This window comes from Protopterus annectens, chromosome 7.part0, assembly GCF_019279795.1.
Source record: "Protopterus annectens isolate FY-2018-M chromosome 7.part0, PAN1.0, whole genome shotgun sequence".
Taxonomy (NCBI): Eukaryota; Metazoa; Chordata; order Ceratodontiformes; family Protopteridae; genus Protopterus; species Protopterus annectens.
In genome coordinates this window covers 528,870,354-528,897,042 of record NC_056739.1, presented here as the reverse complement: position 1 = coordinate 528,897,042, position 26,689 = coordinate 528,870,354, and positions in this window count along the sequence as shown.

Genomic DNA, 26,689 nt, shown 5'->3' with positions numbered 1-26,689 from the left:
TGAATGCCAGTAAAATAAACATTTTTTTTTTTTTGTAGAGAGCCAAAAAAGAAAAAAATATTTCTTGTTCAGTTTCAGTAAGCATAAAAATACAAAATAAAAATAAAAATTTATATAAGAAAAAGCAAAATGATATTAAATATCCATCGAACTTCATATAGCATAGTGGGGAGATACAAAAAAAGAGAGCAAGAAGTTTAAACATGCCATATATGGAAGGTAGAGGAGTTTCAGCAAAAAGAAATCCAGTTTGAGAGTTAGAGTAGAAAGAGGAGAATAAGTATCAGTCAGGCTGAGAGCAGGGGCAAAGACATTTGGTTTTAATGAAGTTTTTCAACTGATTCTTGAAATGGTTGGTGGAAGTAAGGGATGTGATCTCAGTTGGACGTTTGTTCCAGGAATTGCCAACTGCATTTGAGAATAGGCAGTCTCCAGCTTTGTTAAAGGATTTAGTAGTGGTGACTTGTAGTTTTTTAGCTGATCTTAGGGTAGGAAAGTTTTTATAAGAATTTACTAGGTTACATAGTATGGGAGTGTTTGAAGGATGATGTAAAATCCTGTGAATAAAAATGAGTTGCTGGTAAACTAGTTGGTTTTGTACTTCCAGCCAGCCGAGATGTTTAAGGTATTAATAAATAAATTAATAAATAAAGTAAATAAATAAATATCCACAACATGGCATAAAAAATCAAGGGGATTGAGGGAGGGAGTGGCTACTGCAGCAGTGATCATTCAAACATCTACTGTTCTGCTAAGTTTAACTTACTAACTGTACTATATTCATCCCCTCGATAACTGCTGCAGCAGCCATAATGATATGGGTAGATTACCATAGGTAATTACATTTCAGAGGTGTAAGAAAAAAAGACCAGGAGCCTGATCTGGACCTAGAGAAGGAATCAAGCTTATAGTACTTTGTAAAGGATGTACAGAGGACCAAGTAGCAGCTTATACAATATTTCTAGAATATAATCCTTTACAAAAAGTCATAGATGAAGCCAAGGTACTCATGAAGTCAGTGTTGTCCCTGCCTGGAATAGATTTCTTATGGTGAGCATAACAAAATGTAATAGCTTAGTCAATCATTTGGAAATAGTTTGCTTTGACATAGGTTCTCCTTCTTACCTTCACAAGAAATGAACAATTGATCTGAGGATCTGAAAGATCTAGTTCTGTCAAGATAGTATCTGAGTTGTCTGTAGACATTCAAGGTATGGCATATGCTTTCTCCCTCATTTTTAGGTTCAGGAAAGAAAACAGGAAGATGGATACTTTGTCTTAAAGTAAAGTCAGATACCACTTTAGCCATAAAACAATTAGTTTTCAAAGAAACCCTTCTAGCATAGATCAGAGCAATCAGTAAAACTGTCCTCCATGTTAAGACCCGCAAGTCAGCCAGATTAGCTGATTCAAATGGAGCGAATGTTAGCTTCCGCAACACAAAATTAAGATCCCAAGGAGGGACCACTTGTTTTCTTGGAGGCTTGTTATGCAAAACATCTTTCAAAAACATTTTGCAGTGGGTAGTCCAAAGGATAAGGCACAGAAGTGATAGTGTTATCCAGAAACACAAAACCTTATGAAACAAATGAATAGGGATATAATGATAAGCCTCTTTTAAGTCTAGTGTTACCAGGAAACTTGAAAAAGGAAGAAGAGGCAACAGGTTGTGAAGTGACATCATTTTGAATTTGGTCACTATTCCAAACAGGTTTAGGACAGAAGGTGTCAAGACTGGTCTCCAAGCATTGCTCTTCTTTTGCACTAGGAACATCCTTGAAAAAAAAACTTCTTCACCTGGAAAGGAGGAACTGGTTATATCACTCCTTTGGACAGCATGTGATGAAGAATAGGTGGAAACAAAAGAGTCTGATCTTGAGAATGAGGAATGACACCCCCCCCCCGAAAGAAGGAATTTCCTCACATTAGCATGTAACTTTGTTTGAATGATTTCAGAACCCATTTGTTTGAAACAATCTGTTGCCAAAGAGAAACATGGAGATTCATACTTTCTGAAAGAAAAAGAAGTGGCCAGGTTGGGATGGGGTCAAAAGTTCCCCTTGAATAGTCATTCAGATGTTTTGGATTATCCTTGGCTTTTGAAGGTTTGAGACTTCTTTTTGGAACTCACTTGCCATTTCTTCTTAAATGTCTGAATTTTGCTGAGATTGTTTATTCTGTTTTTTTCCTAAAATTGAATGAGGAGATAGAAAATCCCTTGGACAATTTGGAAAAGGAGGGCTGAAAAATCTTAGAAATTCCTTGTATCAGCTTACCCTTTCATCACACTTTCTGATCACCTCTGCAGCAGAGGAGCCAAACAGTAAATCTTTAACCAAGGGAATATTTAAAATCTAATTTTTAGCATAATCTGAGAGATTCTAAGAATGCAACCATGCAAACCTCCTTAAAATAGTACCAGTGGCCATAGCTCTGAAAGGATTATCAACAGAGTCATACACACACTGTAAACAAAGAGTAGTGTCCTGTGCTATGGAATAAAATAAGGCAATTTAAAGCAAAACAAATTTCATAAGAAGAAACTGCAGATAAAATATTCCTCATACTTTCACAATTTCTCAGAACAAACTTTAACTTATGACCCTGAGATTTCAAAATTCTGACAATCAAAGTTGCATAAATATATACCTTTTCCCCATACCTATCAATAATTTTTCCATCCTTATCAGAAGAGTAGGATTTGAATTAATTAAGTGCTTAGCAGCAGTTGGATCAACTAAAGCTATAACTGCTAGGTCAGGTTTGGGAATAATGTATACAAATCTAAAAGACTTTGGAATGTTATACATCCTATCTGTCTTTTTAAGGGACGCTAGCTGACTAGCAGGAAAATTGCAGGCGGTAACACACACATTCTGTAAAACAGACAAAACAGGAAGAAATGGTATGGGTTCTGGAAAATTATTCTGTAACAACTCACGGTATTTTCTGAGGGACTGAGAAAGCTCACTGTTCTCCAACTCAAAATACTGGCACATTCTAGCAATAGACTCAGGGAAAGAGAACCCCCCCAACACACACACACACACACACACACACACACACACACACACACACACACACACACACACACACACACTCACACACACACACACACACACACACACACACACGAGCTTTACAGTGAGTCTGAATCAAAAATCTGAAGACTAAACCCTGTATCCATCTCTGCATCTTCCTGTTAGAATTCTGACTCTTGAAACTCTTCAGGAAAGGAGAACCATTCTTTTTTTACAGTAAACTATTTTACAAAAAGAATCAGTACCCTAAATTAAACCTTGAGACAGACATAGTAAATTACTCCTATCCAAAGAAAGTTGAGGAGGAGCAACTACATTCTTGGTTTTCTGTTTCTTTTTGACAGGAAAAATGGAGCCAACTGTGTTATTAATGGCAGCAGCTGCATTGCCAGGAATGGGCTCATAATTCTGATACAACAGGGAAACTGTCCATGTTGCTTCTCCCAGGACCAACAAGAGTGGCTCTCCCTTACACAATGAGGGGATCCCAGCAGTATCATAGGAAATAGCTAACCCCCAGTTTATAATGGCTCTAGGTGCTACACCAGATGGATCCGAGGTAAAGATGGCTGGTCTGAGAAAGAACAAATGGCCACAGCAGAGTCACCCACCTGTGGCTGAGGCAAATGGTTGGTTTAAAATTTTCTTCTTGTGGCTGGAAGACAGATTGACCATGGAACCAGTAGTCTGTTCTATAGTCAAGCTGAAAATTATGCCTCTTTTCCATGTAAGCAGCAATTTCTAGTAAACAGTACTAGTCTACAAAATTTTCTTTTTGACAAAGTAAAGAGAACTTTAAAACATTATGCCAGCCTCAAAAAAGAAAAATAAACACAATTTCTACACAGAAAAAATTTTTTTCATTGACATTACACAACTTTTAAACTGACAGAGAAAAATGACTGTTCCATTTAAAAGTATGTTAGAGTCTCAAGACACTCTATTAATAAATACACTTCTAGGATTAAAATAACTTTCCTGAAGAGAAATTTAATGAAATATTGATAAAATTAAGAAAACTGAAGTTTTTTTCTCCAAAGAGAACGTATCTGCTCAGCAAAGGAAAGCACAAGCTAACTGTTGATCCTCAAAAGCTTTATCTACTGCAGTTTTTGTCCCTTTATAATGTGCCGCTGCATAATTCAATACACTACTTTGCCAGTGACTATAAAATATATCATCACTTAATCAATGAGAAGTGTCTAGCAGCAGTTCTAACATTTAAAAAATACATAATGGGAGAAGAAACAGAACTGATATGTTGGTGGTGGTTGTGTTCTTAACTACAGTGCGAGAACGTTTGTTACTTATCTTAAAAAGCAAAGTCAATTAAATATCTAAGTTATTTGTAGAAAATCTGAAACCATTAACTTGAAATTTCAACTTGAAACAACATGAAAACTCCAGCAAAGCTAGAACTTCCACTGAGTGACCTCCCAAACCTCTTGTATCAGAGGCACGTGGGATATATGCAAATGACCCTTATGAACATCAGGCGTTTCAGCTAGTTGATGATTCTGAATGCCCATGACTTGTTTCGTAGTTTTAATGGATAATTTCAGGCCAATAAAATCAAACCCCACTAGCTGAGGATATGCATATTTCAGCCTTGTTATGACCTCGTAAGCACAGCACAAACAGAGTGTTTGACGAAGCATAAGAAACACAGGGCTGTTATATCCAGCTGATGTCCATTATCATTAGGGTCATTGCAAAAATATCCCAAACTAAAACAATAAGCTAGAAGGTCACTGAAAAGCCAATCAGTAAAAACAATATGAAAACTCCAGCAAAGCTAAAACCTCCACTCCCATGTGCCTCTGATGCAAAAGGTTTGGGAGGTCACTCAGTGGAGGTTCTAGCTTTGCTGGAGTTTTCATTTTGTTTTTACTGATTGGTTTTTCAGTGACCTTCTCACTTATTGTTTTAGCTTGAAACAACATGGTAAAAAATCCATCAGTGACTCATCTGTCCCATTCTTGCTGTCTTCCCTGATTAACACAATATGAGTTTTATGAATTTTGCAAACACAAGTAACTTTGTTCCCTCATTTAGAAATCATTAAGTTTAATAAGGTCAGAAAACTGATGACTGGGTTATTGCTTTGGAAGATCTCCAATATGACACCCCATTGTAGAAGTCACAAGTTGAAAACTAGCTACAATATGAAGAACTATTTTGGATCCCCTTAAAACAGAGCTAATTAGAGAAAACAATAGAGAATATTGTGGAAACTTACCAGATCTATTCATAGTAAGGGGGCTCATTGTTTTCAAATTGATTGAATTGCTTTGATTTAAAACGTTTGAGCTACAGTCAAAAAGACACCATCAGTGCAGAGAGAATTCCTAGATTTGTTTCATCTGTTTATTTTGTGAAATGTATTGCTCTAGTTTCTTTGAACAGGGAACACGGATTTCAGGGCTGACAGAAAAAGGATTAAAGTTAATGTTACATTAGCACTTATGAAATGTACGACATTTTATGAAAATGATTGTGAATTTGTAGAATCATTTATCAAATTCTATAAGTAAAGATGTAAAGAGGTATATATAATTAAATTAATGAAGTTTTAGATTATTATATGATCACAAAAGGAACATAGTGATTATAGGCTATACTTGTGTTTGACTAAATAAACTACATTCACTGTTATTTATGAAATTCATATTGTCATTGCATATAATAAAGTCTTTTGTTGTACTTTTCAAGTTTAGCATACTGATATCTTTACTAACATATGTATTGTTACAATTTCATCCCTAAACCAACCCTGATAAAAAATTTCACACACTGTACCCTGTCTCATTATCTACATGTACTTAATGAAAAAGACAGCCAGTTTATCATTCTGTCATTTATTATAACTTGGCACAGGAATCCACAACTTACTAGAGATAGATTTTTTTTTGCCCACTATGTACCATCAGTATGTAGCAATGATCTATTTGGTATATGATGGAAAGAGTTGCATGAGTGACACATTAACTATAAGTGTAAGGAGCTGTGTTACATGAAGAACAGAAAAGTGCCACTGAAAATTTGTTTGTTCCTTCTTGTACTGTGACAGACATACTTAATTGAGACATCTTTGAATTAATTTATCAATATTAGAAAGAGAGTACGTCATCAGTAAAACCGCGTCACAGCTTGCAAAGATTTCTGAGAACTTGGTTTTCATTTACCATGTCAAATATAAAATTTATGTTACAGTTCTGCAGATGATTTTGCATTGCATATGTGGCATTAAAATGTGTTAACTTTTTTCCACTTGTTGCATATTTTTAATGTATGAAATTTACCTTTCTAAACTGGAAAGGTGAATAGAAGAAATCTGTATTCTTTAAAAGAAACATACTTTGTAGCATTCCTCTTTGATGGGTACTGAAACAACAAAGCAGAAAGATGACATATTTTATGTTGTCAACTTTTCAATGCACTAGCATTGGTTAGGTTTGGGATTGCATATATTTATTGGCGAAGAAGGAGCAGAGACTGATTTTTTCCTCCCTTTTCTACAAGGTTATGTCACCATGTAACTGGTATCTATAAGGCTTAAGTTGAGTGGGGCTTGCTTTACAAAAAATGTTTTTTCTTCATTACTCTGCTCTGGAGTTTAAAAATATATATATTTTAGAACAAAACATTTTCAGTTAGCTTTCCAGAGGAAACTCTTTTTAAATTTTGTTGAAAAGTCCCAGATTATGTGATTTTATAACTTGCACAACACACATTATTTGCATTATCCAGAATAATTAACAGTTTGTTTGCCTTTAACTTCTGCTTTGTTTTACATAACAGCTGATTATCAGTTTTATGTCTGGTGCATTTACTTGGAGCACTTGCAGCCAGAAGCAGCAATAACATTGTACAGTTATGTCTAACATGGCACCTTCTAGCACTGTTTGATCATAAAGCCAAGAGTGCAAACCAAACCTTTACAAGATTAAGCATGGAAAGGTTAGCAGATATATAACCGACTTCAATATCTAAATTTCTAATTGCTGAAAGAATCTGAAGAATTCCTTATATGTTTATGGATGAAAAGACTTAAACATTATTGCTTTTACTTGTTGAAAATAACAATAATTTCTGTTTTTTTTAGTCTTTGTTCTTTTATGACGTATTCTTTAATGACGTATTACTTTTTATTTGATTATTTTTATTAGGAACTAAGATTGGTTGCCTGAATAGCTTTCTGGAAGACATTTTCTCTCATGTCTTTGGCCAAGAATGTTTTTTCAAGGCCATTAATGTAATATATAGAATGGACTTAAAATGGTTGACAGCTGAGGAAAACTAATAATTTTTTTGTGGGTTATAGCATCAGACCATTGTTAACTCATGTGCCTTTACAAAGACTACAAATCTTAAAATTGCCTGATAAGTTATATCTGTGGTCTGACAATGATTGAAAACAATGTCAGACTTTGGGTTTGCAAATCTTACAACAAGTCAGGTGCACATAATGTCTAATAAGATAGCTATTACATTTTTTTCCTCATAGTTTTCCTATATAATCATTGGCCTGTATTGTGTAAACAACCTAGAAGAGCCATCAAGTAGACTGAGGGATGTAATATAAATATGTAGGTTTACCTACTGTTTAATTATCTATTCCTTTTCAAGAGAGGCAAAATTTGCTCCAAACCCTGTTTTGCCTCCATATGTTTGAGATCATACAGCTCCTGCATTATGACTGTACTGTGTGGGAGCAGCACTGGTCTAGCAGGCTGCGCAGTGTCCCATTGCATGACTACTTCTTGTTTGTTGTTCAGTTAAGATGCAGTAATGCCTCTGTCAAAAGTTGTGTCTAGAGGTCCGTGCTTATGCTCCTTTCCTGCCTGAACCTGACAGGACTCTGTAGTTGATTCTGTCATACTGTTCGTTGATCTGAAACTTGCAGAATTTCCTTGTTTTTGCTTCATATGTTTATAATCACTAAGAAAATGGATTTTGGGGAATCACTGAAATTGTAATCAGTAAGCAGAAATCAGGGACACGTTTAAAATATTAGCACTTTTTACCCGAGACAGTGATAGGATAAGCAAATGTACATTTTCTGAAGTAAAAGAAGTCAAAAAATCTTTATTATGTGTAATTCACAACTTTTTCTCCAAATGACACACATTTTAGGAGGGATTAAGAGAGACAGAGCTAAAATTTGAGTCAAAATCAGAGAAAGCTGAGGAGTATCTTACCTGATATTAGCATTTCATATTATTCATTGTGCAACGTACATATGTCAAAACAAAAACTAGTTCTATAAATATTTAAGTGAAATGGAGTAAGAAACAACCTCTTTTGGTGGTCCTTTGCCCTCTTTAATATAGGTTTTGAGCTTTCTTGAGCAATAATAAGTATAGGAATAAACAGACACGTAGGTTCGAAGCACAGCAATCTTTTAATGAAAAATGACAAGGTAAGCGCTTTCACGGATCTTACTTTGCTTCTTCAGACCAACATAAAGTATGCAACTACAAGCAAGGTATTTGAATGTAAAACAACCAATGAAAATAAGGTTGTAATTAACCAATTTAAATCTGCACAAATTACATGGATCTAAGATGCACTTCTTCAGACCAACATAAAGTAAGCAACAACAAGCAAGGTATCTGAACATAAAACAACCAATGAAAATAAGGTTGTAATTAACCAATTTAAATCTGCACAAATGACATGAATCTAAGATGCACTAAGGCACTGCTCACCTAAAAATATATATATAACTTATTTTTATATATAGATTTTACTTATGATTACTGTGTCGTATGGCTTTTTTTTTTTTAGGTGAGCAGTGCCTTATTTTTGCTCTTGTAGGTTCCTTTATCAGGTATTTTATTTTTATTGGACTTTCTTTTTTCCTCACAATCGAGCATAGCAGAAGGAATTGCTAATGTGTGTGAGACTGCACCATTATCTATGAGCTCTATAACCAATAGACATGGCTATAATGGTTTTAGCCTACTCCTGGATGCTCAAAGTAATCCCTTATTGAATGGTACTGTCACTATACAATCTGTGAGTAATGCAGGTGACTATAGTTTATCTGAGGCATTTAATAAAGATCATCGTTCTTTTGAGAATGCCCTATATAAGTATAAGCATCTGCAGTGGCAGCGCTTTCACTTAGAAACCTCAATAAAACTAAAAATAGCTCAGAGAGGACTCAGGGTCCTAACCATGCCTACCTATGGCTCTACATACCCAGAATTACTCAGACGATAGCAATTGCTCAATCTAGAATGTAGTGCGAGGTATATGCAATTGCTACTTGAATTCTTTAGACCTGAAGAGGTGGAGTTACAAGAACAGATTGGGACCTTGCAAAACATAATTTATTCAGCAGAGGGGTACGACTTCCATTAATGACCGAGACATCACTGTATTGACAAACTCTGCCAGCCTCAATAACAGTGATGCATGAGTTAGATCAAAAACAGCTGTAACATCTTCTAATAATCCACCAGAGGCTAGGAATGATGTGGCTGCACCTAGCACTTCGGACAGATGTTTTTTTATTGAGGGACCTTTTACCAATACAAGGCAGGTTCAGGAATCGGTATATCAATCCCAGGAATCGACGTCCACACAGTGAGGAAGACATAATGAGAACTGGGAAGAGACTGAAGCAGATCTTATTGGTGACAAAATGGATGTTTTATTTGATAATATTTCTGCTTATGATAAAAGACTCTCAGCCATAAAAGCTAGAAAGATCAACTGAGACAAACTTGATTTTGAAAATGGGAATGTCTTCCCTTGGTTTAGGGAAAGACCTTTGAATAATTCCGCTACGCAACATCCAACAGGAAGTAGGCAGTTCTCTGAGACTGCTCGTGCAGTTGAACCTGTAAATACTCATGTCCAGCAGACGCTACAGACTCAAACTGCTGTATTGAATGCATCATGCCTATCATCTGAGCTGAAGAGGGGTACGACTTCCATGAATGACCGAGACACCACTGTACTGACAAACTTTGCCAGCCTCAATAACAGTGATGCATGAGTTAGATCAAAAACAGGTGTAACATCTTCTAATAATCCACCAGAGGCTAGGAATGATGTGGCTGTACCTAGCACTTCGGACACATGTTTTTTATTGAGGGACCTTTTATCAGTACAAGGCAGGTCCAGGAATCGGTATATCAACCCCGGGAGTCGATGTCCACACAGTGAGGAAGACATAATGAGAACTGGGAAGAGACTGAAGCAGGTTTAGTTTATAATATTTCTTCAATACAACTGACTGACATGCAGCTATCTGTCTTGAATAGAGGACTTACATTTGTTCCTGCACAGAAATCTGCTTTAACAGATGTTTTATAAGACTTAAGGATGTTTGGTCGGAATCTCACACTCCAAACAATTTTTAATAATACCTTGAGTAATGAATGTATTTTTAAGAAACCTAGCACATTTGTTTCCCCTGTAAATCCCACAACTGAACTATTTGTGGACATATGTGATAAACAAGTAAGACAAAAATTCAATGATAAAAGTGATGACTGTTTTGTTAACATGTTGTACTTAGAAAGACAGGCCTTATTGGAATTGAAAAATATGAAAAGTATTGAAATTAGGCCAGCTGACAAGGGGGGCAGTATTGTCGTGTTTGATAAGAGTGTTTATGTTCCTAGTATGTTTGAACTATTAAATGATGAAGACACCTATATCTCTATATCATGCACTACACATAAAGGAATTATAGACAAAGTACAGTTTTTGGTCTTTGATATTTTAAAAACTGGATATATATCTGAGCCTCTGTTTGAGTATTTTAAAGTAGATGATCCTGTTATTCCTATACTTTATGGCCTCCCCAAGATGCATAAGAATTTGCATAAGCCTCCTATGAGACCTATTGTATCTAGTAGAGGCTGGCTAACTGAACCGTTGTCCCTATTTGTAGAGAAGAATTTTCATGCTGTATTAGAAAAATGTGAGACTGTATTAAAAGATACTAAAGATTTTCTTTTCCAGCTTAGTAATCACCTGGATGTTATTTCAGGACCATGTTATTTTGTGACATTGGACATTGCCTCTCTGTTTACAGTCATCCCTAATGATTGGGGGATTGATAATGTTAGGCAGATATTATATTCCCATAACATTTCTGCTGACAGAATTAGACTTCTCTGCATTTTTTTGGAGATTATCCTTGAGAACAATGTTTTTGTTTTCAAGGACTCTTATTACATACAAAAGGATGGCGTGGCTATGGGCACTGCTTGTGCCAATAGCTATGCCAATCTATCACTGGCCAATTGGAAAACCCAATATATTCTCTCTAATGACAGATACGGTACCTCCATTGGATGGTACATGCGGTTTGTGGATGATATTTTTCTGCTTTGATAAGACACTGAACAGTCTTTATTGGAATTTTTACAGTACATTAATGATGTGAATGAGTTCCTCAAATTTACTTATAAGTATTCTTCCACACTGATTGAATTCTTTGATGTTGAAATTAGCAGAGATGCTTTACACTCTGTGTCTACTAGTGTGTTTAGAAAGAGTTTAAAACCAAAAGGATACACCAAGGCAGGGAAGCAGATAGAATCCAATTTATTGTAAGAGCTTTCATCTTGGATAATACCAAGACTTCATCAGACAAAAAAGTAACAGCCACAACCCATTTTTAAAAAAAAGCCCCAAGTCTGACATCAGTTCCTCAATTAACATTTAAAGAGATAGGTCATTATAAAACCCATACATTACAACCTTGTTTAAAGCATATACATACAAAAAAAACATGTAAAGCAACACATGCAAATATATACATTTTTGTAAAAACATATGAATAAAGATCTAAAAAAAGCCCTTACCAACAAAATTATCTCAATAAAGCCTTTAATTTTAAGACACAACCAATAGAGGCAAGCTCATTTAATCCAGGCCATCCAACAGCTTTTAAACGGATGATCCAGAATAATTATTTTTCCTCCAATTTCAGTTGCCGTGGACCTCCCCTCACATTGGGTTTAATTTGTTCAATGACTATAAATTTAAAATAATGTTCTGGGAATTCATGAATGTGCCTAAATAACGCATTTGTCAGTTTTTTCTTTTTAATGTCATAACAATGTTCATAAATGCAGGTTCTGAGTTTCAGCTTGGTCTTTCCTATATAGAAAGCCAGGCAATTCTGGCACAAAGCCCCATACACAACACCAGTACTACTACAGTTATATTTACCATGAATGTGTAAAAATTATCCATTTAAACAAAAAAGTTCTCCAGTGTTAATGCGTGTAAAATAGCTACAGACCCCACACCTAGACATCTGCCGAACCATTTGTTCATCAGCTTCATGCCTCAACAGTCTTTCCAACAAACTTTTTAAATTATTCCCCTTCCTATAAACAATCAGGGGTTTTTGACAAATTTTTGGTCTAAAACTACTATCTTCCATCAAGACAGACCAAATCTTAAATAAGATATCTTGTATTGCATATGAATCCACAGTATACGTAGTAATATAGGATAATCAAAAATTCCTTTCTCCAAAATTTTCAGAATTCGCTACGGTATGTACTGAAGTCATGGTATTGCTATCATTCATACTTTTAACCCTCAAAATAGGACTGTAAAAACCGGAAGAATGTTTATTAATAACTTCCAATTTAATGTCACCCACAAAGTCCACAGGATAATCCCTCCTAATAAACATTCCTTCCAACAAAAATGTATATATTTACATGTGTTGTTTTACATGTTTTTTGTATGTATATGCTTTAAACAGGGTTGTAATGTATGGGTTTTATAATGACCTATCTCTTTAAATGCTAATTGATGAACTGATGTCAGACCTGGGGCTTTTTTTACAAAATGGGTTGTGGCTGTTACTTTTTTGGCTGATGAAGTCTTGGTATTATCCAAGACGAAAGTGCTTACAATAAATTGGATTCTATCTGCTTCCCTGCCTTGGTGTATCCTTTTTGTTTTAAAGTGTTTGTTCTTCAGTTTTGTGTTTAGAAAGAGTGTTAGAAGGAATAATATATTACATAACAACTGTACGTATCCTAATGATACTACATTTAATGTGCTTCGTGGACAAATTTTTCACATGATGCGGTTACATAGTGATGATGCTAAACTGACAGAGGCTTTGGCTTCATCGAAGGAAGAATTTATATGTAGAGGTTATAAAAGTGATGTCATTGATGCTCAGATATCTGATGCTTGGAAGGAGAGGAGGGGCAGGTGTAGACCCTACTTTAATTGTACCTTGAATCGATCATCCACAGAAAGGTTATATGATGCTGATAATCAGGGTTGCACTAATAGTAGTGTTAACACAAAGGTTAGAATGCCTTTGACTTTTGCAAGCAACATTGGCATGGTATGCAATGTCATTAGCATGACTTGGGACATCTTATTAACTGTACCAGAATTAAAAGGAGTGATAGGGAATAAACCTGACTTTACTTTTAGAAATAATTAATCCCTTAAAACTCAGCTGTGCTACAGACCTTTGAACCCCTGTGACTCGGGTTCTATCTGATAGAAAGGGTACATATACCTGCAGAAGCTGTATGGCATGTGTGTGTATACATGGTGGGGGTTACTTTTTACATCCGCAACTTGGGTTCAAGATTGACACCAGCTTCTATGCGGATTGTCATACTAAGAATTTGGTATACTTTTGTTTCTGTACACTATGTTTTTCATATTACATAGGCAAGACTAATTGAGTCTTCAAAGATAGGATTCTGGAATATCTTAGAGATATTAAAATGCCAAAAAGACTAATGCTTTGGCAATGCATGCGGCTAATGAAGGCTCTAACCATAAGTTTAAGTTCTTTGCTTTAGAACTTATATACGTTAATATCAGAGGTGGTGATCTCAAGAATAAGACAGAAGCATTAGAACAAAAATGCATTTTACAGCTTCAAGCTGACAAGCCCCCAGGATTAAATAGTAGGGTCTGTTTAAAACCTTTTCTCAAAGCTAGAGCTTTGAAACATCACTAAGTTTTTTCATTTAATATATTTTAATAATTTTTCATGTATTTTCTGTATATTTTCTATATATATGTGTTTATATATACAGACACATTTTTTTATATACGCTTATTTTTCTATATAGATTTTACTTATGATTACTATGTCATATAGCTGCATCTCAGCTTGATTTTAGATGTTGTTTTATATATATATATATATATATATATATATATATATATATATATATATTTTTTTTTTTTTTTTTTTAGGTGAGCAGTGCCTTAGTGCATCTTAGATCCATGTAATTTGTGCAGATTTAAATTGGTTAATTACAACCTTATTTTCATTGGTTGTTTTACATTCAAATACCTTGCTTGCAGTTGCATACTTTATGTTGGTCTGAAGAAGCGGAGTAAGATCCGTGAAAGCGCTTACCTTGTCATTTTTCATTAAAGGGTTGCTGTACTTTGAACCTATGTGTTTGTTTATTCCTATACTTATTTTTGCTCTTGTGGGTTCCTTTATCAAGAGTGAGGTATTTTATTTATATTTATTTTTATTGGACTTTCTTGAGCAATGTATTTGAGAGGCATGGACTCTTCTGGCTTATACACACACACACACACACGTGTATATATACATATATATATATATATATATATATATATATATATATATATATATATATATATATATATATAGATCAATATAGGTATACATCAATATGGGTATACAGACAGTGATATATATCATAACACTGAATCTTCATTTCACTGAAACTCAAATGGTTGAACCCATTTCATTGGAAACTCATTCAATCATTTTTATGTGCAAAAAAAAAAAAAAAAATAGTAAAAGTTAGCCACGTGATGAAATCAGATGGCCTACTGGATTTTGCTTGTAGGGTAGTGGCCCAAGGTCACAGTTTTATGAGAAAATTAACTAACTTGCTGTGAGATGCCAGCAAGTATTGTCATAGTGTCTTGGAAGGTAAAAGTTTGCATTCACCCATGGACCTTATTTTTAGCCTACTTTAATGTCAGGTTATTCTGGCAGGAGGACTGGGAGACAAGGGCTACATTACAATTGTTCATTGCTGCTGCCAGGGGGTTAGAGATGGGAAAACATTTTAAAGAGTGATGATTTCTAGCTCCTTTTGTCAGTTTCCTGGTCTCCAGAAAGGAGAAAAGACTTTACCTTCCTGGAACTGATGCCCATCTTGGTTACCATGGTTGTTTGGCAAAGTGACCTACAGAACAAGAAGGTAATTTTCCAGTCTGATAATACAATATTGGTGCATATTAATAATCATCCAAGTAAATGCTGGTGAAGTCACTTCTGAGACAGCTTATACTACCTGTCTTGCATATTAAATGATTGTTTTGGATAGACAGATCCTAGGTATTCCATGTTCAATGTAATATAATTTGAAGTTAGGCCACACTTTAGCTATTTAGGAGTTTTCTAAGAGACAACCCAGAGTCATAAACATGATATTTGAACCAATTATCTACTGACATCTTAAAAAAACTCCAGACCGTTGGTTCCTTGCATATGAATTAGGAAAGAGTTCTACAATCTCCCAGCCCTAAAATAAAAGCACAAAATCTTAAAATATGTTCTAGTCTCAGATAGTTTGATAAATGAGTTACTATTCAATTTAATCATGTTAGGCTACAAACAGAAATATTTATTGCAGCTGCTAAGATCTTGATGTTTAAGCATTTATATTAATCTATGAATCTATTTAAATAAAATACCAGTATTAGGTCCCTTCTCGGTAGTCTCTGCCCAATGGAGAGTAATTAAAAGTGCCCCATTCTGTTTCTATATCCCATATGTTTAAGACCTGGAACCTATCTAGCAAACATTTTTTGTATTCATTCCAGTTTATTTTCTTGTGATATACCAAAGGAGCAAAATGCTTCACAATATTCTATTACAGGCCTAATGACAAAGATAAATAGGGGGGATCAAAAGTTTCTTATCCCTACTGGAAACACAACTCACTATATCCCTTATTGAACTGTAACATACTCTCAATTCAGATTTGGTATTATCTTCACATTTTAGGCATGAGTCTACCAGGATTTCCAAACCCTTAACAAAAGTTGTTTCTGTTAGAATTTATTTATAAAAGGCATATGAGTGCCCAATGCCCATTGTTTTTGTATCCAAGGGTATGATTGATGATAAACTATTTGGTATTAAACCTCATACCTTTAAAAACAGCCCATTGAAGGATTTGGTCTAAGTAACCTTGCAGCATATATTCCTCATTAATAGTTCTTATACCCCAAACTTTAGTATCATCAGCCAGCTTATTAAGGTAGCTGTTTTTGTAAGATGGAAATTCAGACATCATATTGATCATTTCTGCAGTAGCCTTACCTATATTGGTCATATCCTGCCAAGGCTATAACAGCCAGTCAGCTTTCAAAGCTTCAGGGCACCTTCCACATGCCTAGTCTGTCAATCAGCTCAAGCTGAGCTGACTAAAAGATAAGCTTGGGCACGAAGCCCTTCAGAGCTTTACTGCCACCAAAGAGCATGCTCTTCTAAGGCTTTTGAGGATTGACAGTTGGCTTGTGCTTTAGTTAGCTGGGCAGATAAGTTCCCTTTGAGGGAAAAGCTTTGATTTTATTACTTTTTACTGATGTTTTATTTCTTTCTTCTTCAGGAATGTTATTTTAAAGCTAGAAGTGTTATGTTTTAATGTATTGTCTCAAGACTGTAATAAACTTTTAAACTGAGCACTCATCATTTCTGTCACTTTTAAAGTACTGTTACCTAACTGATAAAATATTTTTGTGGAGAAATTGTGTTTATTTTAACATTGTGGGGCTGCCATAGTGTTTGAAAGTACTTTTTACTGTTTTTTCTGTCAAAAGAGGGACTATTGTGGTCTGGTAGTTTTACTGGCATGGTTGCTTGTTTCCCCAGAACAGAGGCACAATTTTTGGCTTGACCATGGAGCAGATTGTCACTCCGATGTTCTGTCGTTCTTCCAGCCACAAAATGAAAAAGTTAAGCAAACAGCCTTTGCCACCACAGCAGGCTAGCAATTTGCCTCAACCACAGGAGGGTAACTCTGCTGTCTCCATTTGTTTTACCTCGGACCGTTCATCTTTTATGGTGGATCCCTCTTGTGTAGCTTCTGCAGCCACTATTGACCATGGGTTAGCTACATCCTCTGAGTCTGTTGGGGTGCCCTCAGTGGGCAAGGGAGAACAACTCTTGTCAGTCCTAGGAAAGGGAGCAGGGAAGGTTTCCCTGTTGTGTCAGAATGCTGTGCCCATTCTAGGGAAGCAGTGTGTGCCATTAGTAAAATGGTTAGACCCATTTTTCCTGTTAAAAAGAAACAGAAAACTAAGCATGTTTCAACTTCTCCTCAAATTTATTTTGATAAGAGCAGTTTACTGGGACTGGCTCAATATTTTATTCAGGCTATTAAACCTTTCTGGTAAAACAAAGAGGGATGCTTCCTTTCCTGAAGAGATTATGCATTTGGATAGGAAGATGCCGGAACAAATTTAGGGTTTTGTCCTCAGAATTCTGATCCAGACTCAGAGGAGAGCTCACTTTCTGATCCTCCCTTTGGGGGTTCTCTTTCTCTGAGAATATTGCTAGAATTTCCCAGTGTTTTCAGTGGGAGAACAATGAGGTTTCTCAGTCCCACAAAAAAATACTGAGTTGTTCCTGAAGGTTTTTTTCAGAACCTACACCCATTCCTCCTGTCTTGTCTGCTTTAGAGGATGTGTGTCTTACTGCCTGCAATTTTACTGAGAGACAGCTGCATGCTCCTAAAAAGTCAAATATGTATAAAGTTTGTTATTATTTTAAAATTTTAAGCACTCTTCTCAAACCCAACCCAGCAGCTATAGCCTTAGTTGACTCCTCTGCTGCTAAGGACTTAGATAATTCCAGTCCTAATCTTTCTAATAAGGATGGGAAAATTATTGATAGGCATGGAGAAATGTGTATACTTCTGCAACTTTGAATTTCAGAATTTTAAATTGTCATGCTCATATGTTAAAGTTTATTCTGAAATGTGAAAGTACGAGGAATATTTTATCTACAGTTTCTTCTTGTGAAGAAAAATCTGCTTTAAATAACTTAGTTTCTTCTGTCTTCTGTCTTCTCCAGTCCTAATCTTTCTAATAAGGATGGGAAAATTATTGATAGGCATGGAGAAATGTGTATACATCTGCAACTTTGAATTTCAGAATTTTAAATTGTCATGCTCATATGTTAAAGTTTATTCTGAAATGTGAAAGTACGAGGAATATTTTATCTACAGTTTCTTCTTGTGAAGAAAAATCTGCTTTAAATAACTTAGTTTCTTCTGTTGCACGTCACTACTCATTGTTTGCAGTGTGTGTAGGACTCTGTTGATACTTCTTCAAGTGACTATGGCCACTGGTATGGTTTTAAGGAGGTTTACTTGGCTACATTCTCAGCTCCTTCCAGATGATGTTAAAATGAGATTTTAAATTCTCTGTTAGACAGAGATTTAGTGTTTGGCCATCTGCTGAAGACGTGATCAGGGAGTATGAAAGGGGCAAGCCGATCCATAAAATCTCTAAGATGTTTCAGCCTTCCTTTTCCAAATTGTCCAAGTGATTTTTTTTTTCTCCTCATACAGTTTTGGCAAAAAACAGAATAGGCAATCTCAACAGAATTCAGGTAAACATATGCTTAAGAAGTGGCAAGGAGGTTCCAAAAGAAATGTCAAACCTCCTAAAACCAAGGACATCTCAACAAGCCTGAATGACTATTCACGAGACCTTGTGACCACCTCCCACCTTGGGCCTCTTTCTTTTCCAGAACATCTGACTCTCCATTTTTCTCTTTTGAAACAGATTGTTTCAGACAAATGGGTTCTGAAAATCATTCATCAGGGTTACAGATGACACTTGGAGGAAATTCCTCCTTTCCAGGGGTTCATTTGTGTCATGCTCAGTTTCCATATGTTCTTCATCAGATGCTATCCCAAGGAATGGTGGAGAAATATGTTTCTAGTCCCAAAGAAAGAAAATGCCTGCAAACCAGCTCTGGATCTTTTGTTCCTAGACCTGTTTATGATAGTGCCCAAACTGAAGATGATGTCACTTCACAACCTGTTGCCTCTTCTTCCTTTTTCAAGTTTCCTAGTAACACCAGACTTAAAAGATGCTTATCATCACATTCTTATTCATTCCAGACTTCAGGTTTTTCTTAAGGTTTTCTGTGTCTGGTTCACATAATTAGTTCTCTGCCTTACCCTTTGGAATATCCACTGTACTAAGTGAGTTTAAAAAGTGTCTACTTCTAGTTATAGCTCATTGCAGGCAAAAGGTTATCCACATTTTGCCATATTTAGATGATTTGCTTATCTTTTCAGAGTCTTTTTCAAAATGTCAAGAATCTGTCTCATGGGTGGAAGATCTTTTACATAAGCTGGAATTCCAAGAGAATGTTCAATAGTCTTTCTTGACTCCCTCTCACAGGATTGTGTTCATGGGATGTCAACTAGGCACATCAATTCAAAGAGCTTTTCTTCCAATCAGACCTCAGTCACTGCATGGGAATCTCTCAGGATTTTGGGTCTCCTGGCATCTATGATTCTCATGATACCCCTGGCAAGACTTCACATGAGAAAGATACTGTGGTATCTGAAATCTATGTGGTCCCAGCATTAACATCCTTTATATTTTTGGATCCCAGTACTTGGATTTGTCAGAAAAGAAATCACTTAGTGTAGAGAAATGATATCCTTAAATCAAGGTCTCCCCTTCTCCCGCCCTGCTCAAAAGCAGTCAGTCACCACAAATGCTTCAGAGTTTGCTTGGGGATCAGTTTCGGGAGAGATAGATGTGCAGGGGGTCAGGAGCACCAAAGGCAGATGCAAGCTCTGATCAAGGCACTCCATTCTCTGAACCATCTTTGCTGCTGGGGACCTCTTCAAGTGGTTACAGATAATAAAACAGTGATGTCGTACATCAACAACCAAGTGGGAAGCAGGACGTACTCCATTTGCAGACCAACCATGTTAGCATAGGATATAGCTTCATAGCACAATCTCATTCTACAGTCATCCTACATTATGTCAGAGGAAAACTGTGTGGCAGACAAAAAGAGCAGGACCAGGGTAGACCATCAAGAATGGAAACTCGATCCGGGGGTCTTCCAAGATTTGATAATATCTATGGGGAGTTCCTCAAGAAGATGTCCTTTGCCTCTCATCTGAACAATCATCTGGAAAAATGCTGTTCCAGGACTCCATGCAAGTAGGCCTGGAAGACGGATGTTTTTTTTTTTTCTTTTCTTTGGCCAGGAATGTATCTGTATACCTTTCCACCCTTTCCACTAATATCTAAGGTACTTCTGAAAATTCAGAGCGAATCCTCCTAGATAATAGTCATGATTACCTTCTGTCTCAGGCAACCATGGTTCTGCCTTCTTTTGGAAATGGCCAGGGGCAATTACCATACGCTTCCTCACAGAATGGATCTACTCACACAAGAACCAGGGGTGTTTGACACACCTTGACATCAGTCATCTTCAGTTGACTGCCTGGATGATATGGTCTTAATTCCTTTTAGGCATCTGTTTTCTGAGGACGTGCAGCAGGTACTAATGGAGGCAAGAAAGCCTGCTACTAGAAAATCATATATTGTCAAATGGAAAAGTTTTTCTAGCTGGTGCCGACAACATAACTAGCAACCATTCAGGCCTAGTTATTCTCTGGTTTTACAATATTTGTGTGAGTTACTGCCCTGTGGCCTTTTTTATTCCTCTGTCAAAGTTCATTTATCAGCCATTTCAGCATGTATGACCATGGATCCTCTTCTTTCAAGACAGTCACATGTCAATATGTTCTTGAATGGGGTTTGCATAAGAGGCTTCCATGTCAACCAGTGGTCTCCTTGGGATTTTAATTTTGCATTAGAAAAGCTAACACTTGCTCCATTTGAAGCAACTAATCTGGTTGACTTTAGGTTTTTAATATGCAAAATAATTTTACTGATTGCTCTGACCTCTACAAGTAGGGTATCTGAGTTGCAAGCTCTTATAGTGAGTCAACACTACCTCATTGTTCACAAGAACATGGTTTCTTTAAGAACTAATCCTTCTTTTATGCCTAGAGTGGTATCCAAGTTTACTTTAAGTGAAACTATCCACCCCCCCCTTTTTTTCCCTAAACATAAAATAAGGAAGAAAGGATGCTCCATACCTTGGATGTCTATAGACTACTCAGGTACTATCTTGACAGAACTAAATATTTCAGATCATCAGGGGTCAGGTGTGATAGTTACTTAGAATGGGACTTATTTGTGGACAGATCTCACCAGAGAAGACCTCACAGCAGGGGCATTACAGTGGTTCCCCATATTGGTAAGCACCAGATCCAGGATGTTGGTACTCCTTGTGGGGGTGCCAACCAGCTGGTCCAGGGCACTGAATTTAACAAAGTCAAGGAATCTTTGGGCAAGTGAGTTTGAGCATGACTAATATACTCAGTCAATGGATGGGTAGTTAAAGTTGCCCAAAACCATAGTATTTGGATTTGTCTTGATAGACTCAAGTAGATCCAAATAGGCAGAGTGGGTGTTCTGATTCACGGAGGGGAGTCCTGTAGCTGGCAATGACTTGAATGGGTGTCCTTCCACAGTTAATTGCACCTGAAGTATCTGCAAGGAATCATACTATTTAACTGGTTTGGAGGTGTATTTATTGTTAATGAATATTGATACACCACCTCCTTTAGTTTTCAAGCCTTCAGTTTGTGGTCTGAACGTGTGGAAAGAGGTATAACCTTGCACGGTTGGGATGCTCTCCATGGTCTTGAACCAGGTCTCTGTGACTGCACAAATGTCTGCATCTTCTAGGGTGAGGACTGCTTCCATTGAGGGCAGTTTCATGTTAAGATTCTAAGTATTTAGCAGCATAACCTTGAAGTTGTTTTAGATGGAGTTTTTACATTGGGAATTTTGTCCTTGAGACACTGCCTAAAAAAAGCACTATGGGGGTGATAAGAGCCTTAACCAGTAGCCAAAACCCTAGGAGTGACAAATGAAGACCATCTCTGCAAAGCATCAAGGTCTGTCGATCATGTCGTCCCAGGCTGACAAATACTGGATCCCCTTAGAATGACACCAGAAACTAAGCCAATTATTGAAGTCAATCATTTTCTGTTTGCAGTGAGGCATAATCCTAGGTGAAGGTAAAATGCGGCTTAAGGCTAGGGACATACCTGCATGAGACACATAATCTGAGAGTTCAGTCATGTCTTTCTTCATATAGTCCAGAGAGGTACATCTCAAGTCATTCACACCAACATGGACTATGATAGAGTCATAACTGTACCTGTTGTTGAGAGACTTGAGTGCATGTGTGATACTGTGGATCCCAGCACCTGACAGACAGCTGATCATGATATTTTCCTTTTCCAGCCTGGTGAGAGGGACATCTGTGTATCTCAAGATGGAATCACCTATGACTAATATGTTGGGTTTTGGGATTTGTCTTAAGGGCTTGACAGGTGAGACACTGGTGCATGAGCTATTATGAGTATTGTGTTCTGTAGAGAATTATGTGGAGCATGCTTGTGTTTGTGTTTGGGAAGTCTCTGGTGTTTAGGTATATTTCTGGTGAGGATCTCCGCATATGTAGCTATGCGTGATATGTGTTTGGGTGGAGTAGAAGGTGAGGTTTGCATGCCGACAACCCGTTCATTGACATATGTACTGACTGGTGTGTGAGAAAGCATGGATTCAAGGTTCTTAATATAGTTGCATCTCTTACATGTTGAGTTTGTGTGGGCTAGGAGTAGAGGGTTGTCGCTGAGCATGAGGCAGTTGCTACACTATCTCAGGATGCCCATGTCAACCAAGATGGCTGGAGAAAATGTGGAAATTCCTCTGTCCATAGTGTTAGGTAAATTTATATGGTCAGGAAAAGAGGTCACATTTAAGAATGGCTAGTGGGTGAGAGGTGTGTTGGTACCTTTGAGGCAAGGGTTAGCATCCCACCTGACAGTAGAACAGTGGCATGAAAAACATCTGGAGGACCACAAGCAAAGTGCTGAGGAAAAATTTAACAAGCAAAACATTTGTGTCTATAACCACCAGTGATAACCACCGCTATGGGGCAGTGTACAATGGTGCACTACAAGCAAATAAGCACAAACATTTAAATAAAACAAGAAATAACCATTTTAAGTAAAACTAACCAAAAAGGATGCCCTGTATGAGCTCTAGTCCAATCACTCCTGATGAGATGGGACCTAGACAGCACTCTCCTTCCACAAGGGTGCAGAAGGGCTTTCAACAACAAGGATGGCTTGAATTCAATGCTCAGAAGTTACAAAATAGACTCAGAAACAGCAAACCTGGAACTGGCATATGCTATAGCTGAACTAGTACCATATACAGTAAAATGTGGCAAAAACAGTTCAGACAATTCAAACAGACAGTAGAATGCAAATACAAATTAAAAGTGCAGTATAACAGCAAAACAGGTACTTATAGTTAGTTGGAAGCAATGGACACCTCAGATCTTTCAGTATCTCAGTGAAGAACTGGTTTTAATGCTCGAGTAATACCAAGCAGTTTAGACTCAGTAAGTATGAATCTAGCCTATACTATAAAATGCAAAAGTATACAAATTCAAAGTGCATAAAATCACAATCACAACAGCAAAAATCAGTTTAAATAAAGCAGCAATTTACCAGCAATTCCCAGCTTAGAAGGGTGAATGCCACACTCTTCCACCACAAGAGTTTAGACCACAAACCCTCCCAATGTAGAACAACTATTTTTAGAGCTCAAGTGCTTAAGTCAGAACTAAGACTGTTCAGAATAACAGACACAGTAGACCTTCAACCAGCAATTTCCAGCTTAGAAGGGCGTATGATATCTGCTGTCCTCTCCTGCTAGAAGAGTTTAGACCACAAATCTTCCTAATGTAAAGTAACTGGTTTGAATCCCAAGTGCTTAAAACAGAATAAAGGCACTTAGAATAATGGGTGCAGTAAGCCTTCATCATCACTTCCTAGCTTTAGAAGGGTGTACTCCTGCTGAAAGTGTATAGACCTCAATTCTCCTATGTAAAATATCTGGTTTGGACACTTAGACTAATAGGCACAATACATTTGGGTTTGGAGCCTGAGTGCTTAAGCCAGAATTAAGACACTTTCAGAATGACAGACACAATGAGCCTTTAACCAGCAGTTCCAAGGTTAGAAGGGTGTAGGCTATTGTCTCCTGCCACAAGAGTTTAGACTGCAAATCTTCCTCATGTAAAATAACTGGTTTAGAACCCAAGTGCTTAAACCAGAACAAATGCATAGTAAGCCTTCACCCAACAATTCCCAGCTCAGAAGGCAGATGCTACCCTCTCCTCCCACAAGAGTGTATAACACAAGCCTTCTTAATATAAAATAACTGGCCAGAAACACAAGTCCTTAAACCAAAACTAAGAGGCTTAGAATAACAATTACAGTTTAATCAGGCTTCTAAGTAGTAGTAATAAATGCAGCAGAATAAATGGAATTGAAAACATAGAACAAGCAGCAAAAACAAAATAATGAAGTTGGAAGAGACACAAATACAGTAAAATGAGATGAATAAAGTGTATTTTTAAGTAGTAAGGGAGGAACCAGACAATAATTCAAGGTTAAGAAATGAAGGGGGAGGGCCTTTCCAAATTATCTCACTTTACTCAGTATAATAAGCTGATGTGATAGAACTGGGAGGTGTATCTAACATCAAATTTATAGTAGAGGCGAGCAACTCAAAAGCCATCATGTTTTAAGAATACAATAATTGTTTTGGTGGGTAGGAAAAAAATGGACAAAGATACCAGAACAGAAGCAAGGCAATCAACAACCTAAGAGCAGTACAGTAACAAGCAGAAAGAGTTTTTTAACAATGCAAGCAGAAAAACAGTGGTAGTAAATAAATGCAGCACAGAGTTATTAAATATCAAACAGAGTTAGTGCAAATAATATACTTACATCATTACCCATAAAGCTAAGGCTACTGCAGCAGTGATGATTCAGACATCTACTGTTTTAGTAGGTTCAGCTTACACAACTGTACTTTCCAGACCAATTCCCTGTGGAATGCCTACACTAATGCCTTTTTAAGAAACAGTTTTTGATGTAAACAATGCACTTTTTATCTAATAGCCAGTTGACTACCCATTTTACTATGTAGGTGTTGATTTTTCTTCTTAATCATTATGGTTTATATAATATCATGAGGCACGGAATCAAATAGTTTACCAATGTCAAAATGCATTACAGCAACTGTAAGATCATAGTCCACTGAGCTAGTAAGCTTGTCATTAAAGCTAATTAGATTAGTTAAACAAGAATACCATGCAACGACACCATCTTAAAATATGTCAGCCTCATGTTTCAATATGTCCTGAATGAGATAAAATACTAGAAGCTCAAAAACATTTATTTAAAATAGAATCAGGCTAATTTGCCTGAAATCATCTTTTGGTGATTCGGTCTGGCCTATGGGTATAGGAATAATAACTGCTTCTTTACAGATTCCACGTACAAAATCTTCCTGAGATTTTGAAACATATCCATTAGTCATACTGCCATTTCTTCAGCTCTACTATTAAAAAAACAAGCAGCAAGAATTTTACTTAAAAGTTTGTAATGTTTTGCTTATTAGATTAGATGGACTTGTTGGACAATTACTCCAAACATTTGTATCCAGATGGAATGAATTGCACTTTTTAATAGGCAATCAACAACCATTCTAATCTAACAATGGCCTGTTCTTAGTTAATTATTAATAGGAGTAAAATCAGATTTATAACATTTCCATATTAGATCACTATTACTAATGACATCTGTCTACCTCATAATTTATACATAAAGAGTTAGATACCCTGTGAACAGCATCAACAGTGCAACTAAGAACCTGATGTCTATTATTAATAATCAAAATTATTAATAGTCAAATCACTCTGAGAATGTTGCCTTCTCTGATAGGTTCTTTAACAATTTGTTAACAATTATACTGGATATTATTTTTGATTATGTTGTTAATCACAGCAGATCTAGATGAAGGCAGAGCAGTTGACCCCATGGTCATTTACGTCTCCAGCAATAAGGTCATAACTGTTTAAGAAAAAGTTATAAATTCTCTGTACAAAGTGAGTATCTAGCTCAGACTTTAGGTTGGGAGGTTTGTAACAAAGAGCAACATCCCATTTCATCTGGGTCTATATTAAATTATCGAACGGAGCGAATGTCAAATGGCCGGATTATCGAAAGTGCCGTTCATCGAGTTCTGGTTTGTGGGATTGGGGTGCAGCGAAGATCGGGAATTTTGCCCTTTCCTCACAGTAGTGTGAAAACCAAGTAATGTGAATGGCACTTTTGATATTTCATCCGTTCGACATTCGTTCCGTCCGATAATTTAATATAGACCCTTTCATCCTGCTTGAAGTAATCCTAAAAACTAGTAATTCTTAAGTACTCCTCAGACCCTAGGATAAGTGAAATAAATCTAGTTGTCATAAAAACTGACCCCTCTTCCTTTGGCTAATTCTATACATATGATGTCCTTTGAAAGCTGGCAAGTACAATTTATTTTTTTCCACTAAATGTATTTGTTGATAAGCTCTCTATTTCTCTCACCTGCAAAATAGCAAATTGAGGCAGCTGGACCAGGAAGCAGTTGCT